We start from the raw sequence: 12,947 nt of genomic DNA on the forward strand, positions 1-12,947 counted from the left end.
GCATGGAGGTGTTTAGGTGAAATGTCAGTGGAGTTTTTAACCAGATTGTTTAATGAAATCTTAGAAAGTGAAGAGGATGTCTGAGGAATGGAGAAAAAGTGTTTTGGTACCGATTTATAAGAATAAGGGTGATGTGTAGTAACTACAGAGGGATTAAATTGATCAGTCACAGCATGAAGTTAGTAGTGGAAGCTAGGTTAAGAAGGGACGTGATGATTAGTGATCAGCAGTATGGTTTCATGCCGGGAAAGAGCACTACAGATGTGATGTTTGCTCTGAGAGTGTTTATGGAGAAGTACACAGAATGTCAGAAGGAGTTGCATTGTGTTTTTGAAGACTTAGAGAAAGCATATGACGGGGTGCCTAGAGAGGAGTTGTGGTATTGTATGAGGAAGTCAGGAGTGTCAGAGAAGTATGTAAGAGTGGTACAGGATATGTACAAGGGTAGTGTGACAGCGGTGAGGTCTGTGGTGGGAGTGACAGATGCGTTTAAGGTGGAGGTGGGGTTACATCAATGATCAGCTCTGAGCCCTTTCGTATTTGCAATGGTGATGGACAGGTTTACAGACGAGATCAGACATTAGTCCCCGTGGACTATGATGCTTGCAGATGACATTGTGATCTGTAGTGAGAGTAGGGAACAGATGGAGATATGCTCTAGAGAGAAGAGGAATGAAGGTCAGCAGGACTAAGACAGAATATGGAGGATAGAGGAATGGTGAGGATGCAAGCAGTAGAGGTGGCGAAGGTGGATGAGTTTAAATACTTAGGGTCAATAGTTCAGAGTAATGGTGAGTGTGGAAGAGAGGTGAAGAAGAGAGTACAGGCAGGATGGAGTGGGTGGAGTAGAGTGTCAGGAATGATTTGTGACAGACTAGTACCTGTAAGAGTGAAAGGGAAGGTCTACAAGAGGGTAGTGAGACCAGCTATGTTATATGGGTTGGAGACAGTGGCATTGACAAAAAGGCAGGAGTTTGAGCTGGATGTGGCAGAGGTAAAGATGTTAAGATTTGCACTGGGTGTGACGAGGGTGGACAGGATTAGGAATAAGTATATTAGGTTGGAAGGTTTGGAGACAAAGCCAGAGAGGCAAGATTACATTGGTTTGGACATGTGCTGAGGAGGAAATCTGAGTATATTGGGAAAAAGATGCTAAGGATGAAGGTACCAAGTAACAGGAAAAGAGGAAGGCCTAAGATAAGGTTTATGGATGTGGTGAGACTTTGACTTCACAATAATTTTGTCCCCAAACTTCAGTATAAGAAGGTGTATCTTTTAGCATGATCAGTAATGTTCACGTCGGGTATAGAAGGGCGAAGCATGAAGGATCCCCAGTTCATTTCTCATATGGGGAACATTTCTGTGGAATTTGTATATTCTCCCATATTTGCAGAAGTGTGTCTCCTGTGGTCTCTGTTTTCTTCCCACACTCCAGTGACTTGTTGATAGATTGATTTGCAACTTATAACTGCTGTTAGTTAAGCATGTCTTGGCTCCAGCCTTGCGCAGTTTCCTTGCTGGGATGGCACCCACTTCATCCAGAACTGGATGAAATTGAGTATACAAATTAAGTAACTCATATTGTAGAATGACGTTTCTCTGAAAATGAAATCCTTCTGTATACTGTTCAGGGTTCATACTAGGGTTTGAAAACTGATAAATATTATTTTCATAATGTAGTCTGAAAAATTATTAAAAAATTTCTTTTTATTAAAAGTAAAATGTTACAATTAATGTAATGCAACTAGTTTGCAACTTTGATAACTTACACTAATTTTCTCTTGGCCGTGTTCTATTTTATTAAGCGGTTTCATCTCCTATGGAACCCTGGAAATGCATAAAACAGGGACCAGACTATTAATACTGGATGATTGAATGAAAAATGCAGTGTAATAATCTGGCAGTTTTCAGTAGTTTTCCATCAGATTTTTAACACACTTACCTTATGTCTGATGATGGGCAGTTTTACATGGTTTAAGACCATGGAAGGAGGAGGAAGATTGTTTCAGAGTCTGAGAGCTGGGGAATTTGGCACCTACTGTAGATAAGAGTGTATGTGATGTGTGCTGTGTCTTTAAGAAGCATGTTAAAGACTACGTGCATGTATAAATTCCAGACACATGCAGGCCCTAGTGCCATTTTGAAAAAGCAGCCAGAGAGTGAGCATTCATGATCGCAGTTGTTAGTTTGTATATAAATTACTTAAGTTAGTCAGTAAACATCTAGAGTGATGTGTTAGTATAAAATAGAGCTGCCTGAACAGAACCCACAAAGACTCTTCTATTGTGCCCAAAGTGGGAGAGCGTCATGGTGTCAGAACCGGGATGGCACAGAATAATATTCAGAGCCATGAGGTGCAGAGACAACAGTGAAGGTAAAACTAAGAGAAATGAGTACAGAAAAGAATCAAAGGTGATGAGAAGTAGCACAAACTGTTTATTTGGTAAAAAAAGACAAAACAGGGCATTACAAGGGCACAAACTGCATTACTAAGCAAGAGGAAAGCACAAAAGGTTTATTAACTAAGGGAAATGTTTAAAACAATGGTATTTGATAAAACGATTAAAAGTAAAGCTAAATGGATGTGTTTAAGGGAAATGAGCATATTTAAAGCAAAACTAGTGTGTTTGAGGCAAAACGGGCATGTTTAGAGTAAAATGAGCACAAGAAAAGTGCAGTGAGCATGAAAAGGGCCTAAATGATCAAAAAGAATATAAGAAGGGCAAAAGTGGGGCACATTAAGCAAAAGTAAAGCAAGACAAATGCATGTGTGTTGGCAAAGTGCTGTGTTTTGGCATAACTATGACTTCGTATTGTATCAAGGGCATGACTAAAGTTATTTGAAGTATCTCAAAGTGTGTAAAAGTGCTTGCAGTGTGCGCTTATTACTGCACATGTATTTGAAGAGTTTATTGTGTGCAAGGTGCAGCTATTTCATAAAATACAAAGTATAGCCATTTTGAAAAGTTCTTATGCTGGGTGTGTCTGTTCGCAAAGTGCCACCATTACAGAGTGTTTCTTTCACTGTAAAGAGTTGCCTAGCAAGGTAAAGCCATTTTGGAGAAATTTCAGTGTGCTGTGTACAGTTTATTCGCAAAGTGCAATTACTTAGAAATGTTATTGATTTGGGGCAAGAGAAGCTCAGTTCATTTGCACTGTGAAGTTGTTTGAGATGTTTCTTAAAATGATGATAAATGACTTTAACAATGCAGTTACTACAAAGAAGCCCAGTTTATTCACATCATGCAGTTATTTGATACGTTTCTTACACTGATAAGAGATGATTTCTTGCAAAATTATATTACAAAGGTATTACAATGCCCAAGAGTTTTATTTCGCAAAGTCCAATTATTCAAAGGTACTTTGTTTGTCTAATAGCATAATTTCAAGAAGTCCAAAAAAGCATACTTTTAGGGGCACAAAGGCATTGAACAAAGTTACAACTACTGGCATAAGTTTCTGGCATATCTGCATGTGTTTGTTTGTGCTTATTTGCAAAACCCTTCACTGGTATGTGGTAATAAGGGAGACGGATTTCAAAATCCTCTACCACTTGTATTTGATCAGAATATTGCAGAAAAATGGAGAATATTTGAGCAAGACTACAATATTTTTATACAAGCAACTTATGCAGATAGAGATGCATGCACCAGGGCATTCATTTTGCTAAACCTTGCTGGGTCACAGGCCATAGAAAGAGAGCATTCATTTGTGTGTGCACCAGCAGTATATGAAGGAAAAAGTGTTGTACAGGTTGAATCAAGGGAAGACCCCAAGTGTTTGAAGTGCAAGTTCAGAGAAATGTGTGACCCCCAGACAAATATTACATTAGGGAGGCATTTGTTTTACACAAGAGATCAGAAACCAGGGGAAACTTTTGCAGCTTATATAACTGACCTGAGAAGCAAATCTAAAATGTCGGTTTGGTGAATTAAAAGATGAGTTGATAAAGGACAGGATTGTGTGTGGTATTAATAATGCTGCTATGAGAAAGATTTTGCTTTGTGACACTAATTTAACATTGAGCAAAGCCATAGAGATTTGTCAAATCCATGAGGTGACAGGAAAGCACACAAGTATGCTTGCAAGTGACAAGAACATGGTTTCAGTAAGCTCCAGAGCAAATGTAGATAGCATGCAACATGTGGTAAGCAGATGCAGGCGCAAGCACATGGCAGCCATGACCCCTGCTGGTTTACCAGGGAAACCACATAGCTTTCCAGCAAGTTCTAAGAAAGGAGCAAGCTCAGTGCAGTAAAAGCATGAATCAGCAAAACCCAAGTATAGCTTTATTATTAACTGTCGCAATTGTGGTGCAAATCATGACTCTAAGACAGAGAAGTGCTTAGCATTTGGTCAGCAGTGACACAAGTGTAAAAAGTGGAATCATTTCCAAAAGTTTTGCAAATCATGTAAGCCTCGCACAGTTGTAAAGAAAAGTCTCATAAAGAAGGGAGTTGATCAAGTAGAGCCGAAGCAGTCAGCTTTATTTGTAGATGATGTATCAGTGCTTGGTGAAAGAGTCAACGCAGTGAATTTATTAACAAGAAGCAAAGTGTTTTGTACTGTCTGGATTAATAGGAAATCCACAGAGCTTAAAGTAGACACTGGTTCAAAGTGTAATGTTATATCAGCAGATACATTTGCTAAAGTAAGAACTAATGAACAACTCAATGTGGCCAGTAGTGCAAAACGTGTTGCCTTATGTAGGTGAAGAAATTTAAACCGAAGGCTCAGTGATGCTTTCATGTTATTTGGCCAAGAACTGTTGCATCTTGTTATTCTGTGTAGTCCTAAGCCCAGTACAGTTTTTATTGGGTCTCAAAGATAGTTTGAGAATGAATCTGATTTCTTTTGCTAAAGAGGTTCATCACATAAGTGCATTTCCGAGTTCTTATTTTTCTGAAGCCATTTTCTCAGAGTATGCTGATGTTTTCGATGATAAGTTAGGCAAACTTCCAGTTGTGTATTCCATGAAGTTAGACCCAGAGATCACTCTAGTAGTCAGACCAGCAAGAAGAGTTCCGATAGCTGTGCAGGATAAAGTTAAGGCTCACTTGGATAAAATGGTGCAGCAAGGTGTGATTTGTCCAGTCACAGAACAAACTGAATGGGTGTCATCTATGGTGGCAGCTCACAAAAAAGTCACAGACAAAATCAGAATATGTATTGACCCAAGAGATTTAGACAAAGCATTGAAGAGACCATATCATCCAATGCGCACAGTCGAAGAAATCACAGCTCTAATACTGAATGCCACTGTTTTTTTCCTGTCTTGGATGCAAAGAGTTCATTTTAACAAGTGATACTTTATCATAGATCTTCATTTCTAACCAGCTTTGGTACTCCCTTTGGTAGATACAGATTCCTAAGGATGCCACTTGGAATAAATTCTGCAAGTTTAGTTTTTCAGCTTGCAATGGAGCAAATTTTTTCCAGTTATCCTTGTGCCATAATAGTAGATAATTTATTGGTTGGAAGCAGTGGTGAAGCAAAGCATGACAGAAACTTAAAGAAGGTTCTAGACAAGAGTACATGAAGTAAACTTGAAGCTCAAGGCTCTTAAGTGCAAATTCAGACTTTAGAAGTTACAAATTTAGGTCATTTATTTACCAGTGTTGGCTTGAGACCAGACCTGACCAAGCAAGCAGCTATTCTTGAGATGTCACCACCAGACAATGTACAAGTTCTACAGTGTTTCCTAGGTATGGACAACTATTTAGGCAAGTTTATACCAGACTTCAGTGAGTTGTCAGCACCTTTAAGAGAGCTAACATGCAAAGATGTTGCATGGTCATGCTTGGAACAGCACCAGAAGGCATTTGAAGATCTTAAGCAGAAAATTGCCACCCCACCTATTTTAAGACAGTATGATGTGAACAAACCGTCACTCTTGAATTTGGTCTTGACTCAGTTATACTTCAAGAGGGTAGACCAGTAGCCTATGCATCTAGGACACTTACCCAAACTGAGATGCCGTATGCTCAAATTGAGAAGGAGCTTTTGGCAATAGTATTTGCATGTTCCAAGTTTCATGACTATATTTGTGGTCGAGCTATTCAGATCTAAACTGACCACCAACCCTATTTACTGTTCTGAAGAAGCCTATGCATTCCACTCCAGCGAGATTACAAATAATGATGCTCAGATTGCAAAAGTCCAATTTCAAAATGGTCTATACGAAAGGCAAATTGCTCTATCAGGTTGATGCCTTATCCAGATCACCCAGAAATACGACAGAAGAGCTTGATGCAGAGAATTTTGACTTTGACGTGATTGCAGTGCATAATTTAATTTTGCAAAAGCTCACTCACTACATTAAAGTTTGATGGCTGTCAAAGCAATCTAGTGTACCACCTGAAGTGCAAACCTACTTTCCTTACAGAGATGGCTTGTTGATGGAAGATGGCATTATTTTCAAAGGTCCTAAAATTAATGTTGCTGCTTCCTTACAACAAGAATATGTCCAGATTTTGCATCGTGGTCACCCAGGTTACGCATCTACTAGGAGAAGAGTGAGAGAATTGGTATTTTGGCCTTCATTACCGAAAGACATTGATAAAGTACTTTCTTCTTGTTCAATATGCAATAGTACTAGACCGCATTTGAAAAGAGAACCACTTCAGCTAAGTCCAGTTCCTGAACTACCTTGGTCAACAGTAGCCACTGCTATCTTCGAGTGGAACAGTCAACACTACTTGGTTTTGGTAGACTCTTATTCAAATTGGTTTGAGATTGCTCTGCTACTTAACCTAACATCCAGTGCTGTTATTACTAAGTTGAAACGCTATTTCGCAGTCCATGGTAGTCCACACAAAGTTCTTTCTGACAATGGTACTGAATTTACTAGTCAGTTGTTTCACAACCAAGATCTTATCTGATAGACACCGAGGGTATAGAGTATATGAGGAATCGTAGACATCTTCTTCCTGTACCAGAGTCATCATTGTCACAACACTGTTTCTGTGATACAGGCTCCAAATCTTAAAGTGAACCAGATGTTGTTCCCATGCCAGAGAGTTTACCAGTGTGTGTTCAAACCTCTGATTCCATTCCTGAAAATGTTCCAAACATTTCAAAGGTCAAACATTTTGTAGACAGTTCCAGTTGTTAAATCCAATTCCTTGTTTTATGTCTCATGATATGGACTAATATCTAAGCCCAGTGTGAAATATGTAGCTAAGTGAACTTAACTGTGTATATATATATATATATATATATATATATATATATATATGTGTGTGTGTGTGTGTACCTCGTCTTGTATAATGGATGACAAAGAATTACCTGTGATATATGCATGCCAAATAGACTTGTAACATTGCATAATCTGTTTCTCAAAGAGGGAGGATGTAAATCAAAATATATGTGATGTGTGCTATGTTTTTAAGACGCATGTTAGAGACTGTACGTGCACATATAAATTTCAGACACATGCATTCCCTAGTGGCATTTTGAAAGAGCAGCCAGACAGGGAGCATGCATGATTGCAGTTGTTAGTTTGTATACAAGTTACTTAAGTTAAAGTCAGTAAACTTCTATAGTGATGTTTGCATAAATTAAAGCTGCTTGGACAGAACCACAAAGACTTTTCTATTGTGTCCAAAGTAGGAGAAAGACACCTACCATTTGTTCCATATGTAGGAACATGGCAATGGAGGATTATGCTTCTCCACTGTCATACTGTTGTTGCTAAGTATGCACATTGTCTGCTACAGTGCAAGGACTGGAACTTTTTAAAGAATTAAAGGAGGGGAGAAATCTGGATAGTTGTTTAGTGTGTGCTTTTTTAGAAATATTGGACTGTGAGAGACTATAGGCATCCTGTGTTGTCTTTAATTGTGTGTGTTAGAGAACATGGGAGGTAAGTTATTTTGTGTGTGTTTGTGTGTGTGTGTGTGTGTGTGTGTGTGTGTGTGTGTGTGTGTGTGTGTGTGTGTGTGTGTGTTTGTATGTAAATGTGCATGCATGTGGGTGGGTGGGTGTTTGTACTATCCTGCTGTTGGAAGTTCTTGAACTGCCCAGTTTGTGAACCAGATTGACAAGTTCATTAAACCACACAAAAAATTACTGCTCATTTCAGACCTGGAGATCTCAGGATATGAGATGGTAGCTACCTCAAATGTGCAAACTAGTAATAAGAAAACATGTTGATAGAACTGCACATTCTGAAGGACACTACATCACCAGAGCGCATATGTACTCAAGGATTACCCAGCACATTTCTCAGCTGTCTCACACTATGAGGCATGTCATTTATTTTGTTTCTCAAAACTCCCTGTCCTATAGAAAGAAGAAAATATTCTACACTACCCAATGAAATTCAGAAGCACAAATACAAGCACACATTTTGTGGTCTGTCTTCTACAATCATTGCAGACATCAATACACCTGACTTAGCATTTTGCTATTCCTCACTCAAGTTTGATCATGTATTTCCATCCTGTTCACTTACTTGTCACACACTGTGTCACAAGTTGGAGAAGAAAAACTAATAGGCCTGGCACCAAACGGAATAAAATTATTTCTGTAGCGAGGGTTGGGCGGCAGCATGCTAAATAACTACAATCTGTGATGTGACAGAGATGTTAAAATCAGCCTCCAACAGAGATAGAGGCCCATTTATGTCCAATGAAAAAGTATATATACAGAAGTCAAATTAGACTTTGCACTTTAGCACTTGGTATATGCAAAACAATATGCAGATTATTTCAGTTTATGGCACCTTAGGCCAGGTTCATAATGACTTGGTGGTGATAACAGGACCAGAGTCCTCAATCCTGAAAAACAAGTGCAAGATCAAAAGTCTTATAGCACTCCTTTAGAACTCTCTACTAGCAGTTGTATGACACAAACTAGGGTTACATAAGTAATCTGGTTACACTTTGTGGTATAACAGGTCAAGTAGTGCAGAAAAACATACATTGTCTAGATGTCTCACATAATTGCATGGTCTTTCATCTTTGGTATTTATAGCTGGATTATAACTAAAATTGATGTTTGGTGGCATGTTGGCTGTGAATCCACTATCACACACACAGAGCAATGAGTCCACAGTGATAGCTTTAGCATAATTGGCCCAATGAAGTAAATGCCACTCAAACAGACCTTTAGAGTTAGAAGCAGTGTGTGCAGCAGAAGCCCTGAGAAGACCTCCGGCACCGCTGTCCCTAAAACTACTACAGTAACCACTGTGACTTAGATATGGGTTGTCATACAGACAAACAGCTACACAAACCAGGAAGTGCCATACTTCGTGTAATGGAAGATGGCTATTCTAATATCCACTACAGTTACAGTATATAACAGATGTAGTTTTCATTACCTTTATCATTTGCACACTTGGGCAAATCTTTTATATGCAACAATGAGGATGACTGTGTTCTTTTTTTGCTCTTGGGATATGCAAAAAAAATGGTGTCATGCAAATAATGATTACAAACAAATGATTAAAAAAATCTCCAAATCAATGTATTGTCACCATGAAACAGTACAGCTAAACAAATGTTTCTAATGGGGAGGGTAGTAACCTCAAAATAATATAAAAAAATTTCTCAAAGTATCATATTAAACTAAATAATAAGATGTCAAATTTAACTGGCACTAGCATCAATTTGACTCTGTGCAGTAAAATGAAGATCAGTTTTTTGTGTGCCAAATTTTAAAAAAGAAATAAAACTAAATACGTAACTAATTGTCATGTTCAGTATAAGCAGTATAATTTTAAGTTCCCTTTCAACTTGCTATAATTAAAATAAAAATCTACTTACCACTCTTTTTAATAAAGCTAAAGGTAAAAGTAATTCAAAAGTAAGATGGTAAAATATGCATATACTTTGAAAGCATCACTTACCTACTGAAGTCAAAAGGCTTGATAATTCATTTACAGAATGAGGTTTACAACATGGAAAGTCGCATCTTTCCATTGCTACCAGGGCAGCACACCCCGTTTTACCATAAAAACCCATATTTGTTGAAAGCAAAATAAATTACAAAATAATGATAGTAGTTCCTTTGGTATCTACAGCACTGTGACTTTATTTTATTTACTTGATTGTGCAAGCTGTATAGTAACGTAAACCTGCCTTATGTCATGCCGGATTACTAAGGGGCTACTAGAATGGCTATTTATTAAATAGTTGTGCTTTCCAGGAATGATATGAGGACGGTGTGCCTAATGAGTTATTTTGATTGTCTCACTAACTGAGTGAGCAAATAGAAGTAGGATATGAGGCATGGCCTCAGAAAAGCTCTCTCATTTTAATAATTATTCAGTTAGGAGCTGAAATCAAAAGGTAGAATCTTGCAAAAACATCACAGCTTTTTTATTTACATCCCGAAAAGGGATAACTATAAATCTTCACGTTTCTGTGCCCCACTCTTGGTGCAGCAGTACAGAGGTCAAAAAGCCAGATGTGGTGACTGACCTGCACAGAGTAGGATGATGAGATTAGCAACCCTGTCATGTAGAGTTTTCGGGTTCATCACAACTGTAACTCCTCCTTTCCATACACAGAAAGGGACTAGGGATGTCAACTCACTTTTCTTGAAGTATAGAGTGGTGAAGCCAACAAAGGCCAAGAAAAATTTCAGATGATCAAAATTAATAGCTAAATAAATATCTGAATGTATGTTTTTACAACTTTTTGTTTCCTAGTGCTGACTGATCAATTGAATTTGCATCAGCTGGGTTGTATTCAGGACTTTATCCTTATTTGTCAGTGGAGAAAGCCTGTTTGGTTTTGAGTATATATCATTGTGTTTCTTTTGTATTCTTTATTTTATTATTTATTTAACATTTGTTTGCCAGGATAGTCCAACTGGATAACAAGTGTCCATTTTCAGCAGAGTCCTGGGGGAAAAAACCTCCATAAGTTTACAGAGAGAAGAAAGGTTTACAAGAGACATTACAGAGTAGTAGCATACAGATTGTAGACTTTACATTTGTTAGTATACATAGGTTCATAGGGTGGTACTAGGCTATTGGCCCTAGGGCCTGTACACACCTAGCCATAACAATTCCCTGGCTATTTCTTCCCAAAATATTTACTTCCCTGGATCCCTGAAAGTGTGTCAACCGAGCCAGGCAGGAGTCGAACCTACAGTCTTCTGATCCATAGTCAGACACGTTATCCATTGTGCCACTGGCCCCGGAGGGATATTACCCCTTTTGGTTGAAAATACAAGTGTACAAAATATACAATGAGAGTAGATAAGAACCTGGTAGAGCATTGCAAGATATTTCATAGCTGAATAAGAGTATATAAATATTTTAAGTTTCCATATATACATTCAAGCAAATATGTATGAAACAGCATGTATGTACACACTGATATACAGGTTATTACTGTCTTACCAGCTATAAAAGCTGTCACATATCCTGTGTTGTATTTTATTCTGAATGGATCTGTAGTGAAGTTTAAAGGTGCCATGCAAGTATGTCAGTAAAGGATGGTTGAGTTTTTGTTACTCCATCTTCTGGGCAAGCATGAGGAACTGACACTGCTCATCTTTACCTGACATTCTTCGGAAGCTGACTGCCTCTTGTATTCTTAGCAGGATATAATCCATGTAGCTTAAAGTACTGCAGCAGTGAACATGCAAACATCTACTGTTATGGTTAGTTACACAGCTGTAATTTCCCGCTTATGGATTTCATCTGCTGCTTTTGTCTTTTAAAAGTTGCTTCTTAGTCATTTGTTTGCATCTTTTCCCCTTTAGTTTGTATTGGTACTGAAATTTGTAATTTTTTATGTACGTATTTATATATTTTACTTTTTATAGTACTTGATCATTGAAGGACACTGCATTCATGATGTTTATAGTATTTCTTTATTATATGAATGTGCAGTACCCAAGCATTCTTAACTAGCCTGATTTTTTCCTTTTTCTTTTTGTATTGCATTTCTTTGGTAACTGACTTAAGACTTCAGAAGTGACAGTTTCTCATTTTAAATGAATACATAGGATCTTTGAGATAGCTAAATAAAAAATGAATAATTTAGAAGTCTAGCATTGAGCTGCAGAGTGCACATAATTCTCACCTTATTACAAGACTGGTGCTGAAGTAGTCATGTTTGCCACATTTACTATGCCACTATTCTCACTATAGTAAGACCTGTAGAATACTGCAGGTTCTCACCGGCAGAGCTTCCATCATGCCCCAAAACTGTTTTGCTTCCATTGGATACTAAGTGGTTTGGTAAAAAGCTTATAGGAAAGTTGGGACATTGGTTGGCATTGTTATGCAAGATGCCACTTCATTTTGACTGCATGCATCTGCTATAGGAGTTTTTCTTTTTTGTTTCTACGTTATTTGGTATGTACTCTGGGTAGATGCAACAGAAGATTTTTGTTAAGCTGTATTCTGCAGTGCATAGCCAGATTTTCTATTTACAATGCATTGATGAAGCCTTATAAGGTTAACCTTTGTCTAGAGCTAGAGATATTGGACTTACTGGCGTAAGTTTATACTTAAACATGTACCTGTGTGTGTTGTGCATTAATGAACCATTTTATGAAATGGAATACCTACCTGCATTAATGTCTTGGACAAGTGATGTTTGCTGTTTTTTTTGTGCATATCTTTTTGTTGGAGTCAAGATGTGACATTAAAAACAGCTGGCCTGTAACACGTCTCACCAAGGCAGGAAAGAGAAATGTCAAATGAATGTTCTGTGACCCTTGAGTACTCATTCATTTAGAACTACCTACAAGAATCCTACTTCTTCAAACTTAAGATCCTTCTTAGTAAACAGCATCATTGACCACTTTTATAGGAGTTTCACCTTCCTTTTAAAGACTTAACTTTAAATGACTTTAATAATATATGTATATATATATATATATATATATATATATGTATATATATATATATATGTATATATATATATATATATATATATATATATATATATATATATATGTATATATATATGTATATATAT

The 12,947-nt window shown here is 37.6% G+C and overlaps 1 protein-coding gene and 1 non-coding gene across 2 annotated transcripts in view; one reads left to right on the forward strand and one right to left on the reverse strand.

Moving 5' to 3' along the window:
- Positions 1 to 12,947, forward strand: part of HS2ST1 (heparan sulfate 2-O-sulfotransferase 1) — a 692,935-nt gene that overhangs the window by 408,963 nt on the left and 271,025 nt on the right. The window lies entirely within an intron of this gene.
- TRNAH-AUG lies at positions 11,079 to 11,151 on the reverse strand. Its single transcript has one exon. It is a non-coding gene; the product is annotated as a tRNA-His (tRNA).

The sequence above is a fragment of the Protopterus annectens genome, chromosome 10.part0 (genome assembly GCF_019279795.1).
Source record: "Protopterus annectens isolate FY-2018-M chromosome 10.part0, PAN1.0, whole genome shotgun sequence".
NCBI lineage: Eukaryota > Metazoa > Chordata > Ceratodontiformes > Protopteridae > Protopterus > Protopterus annectens.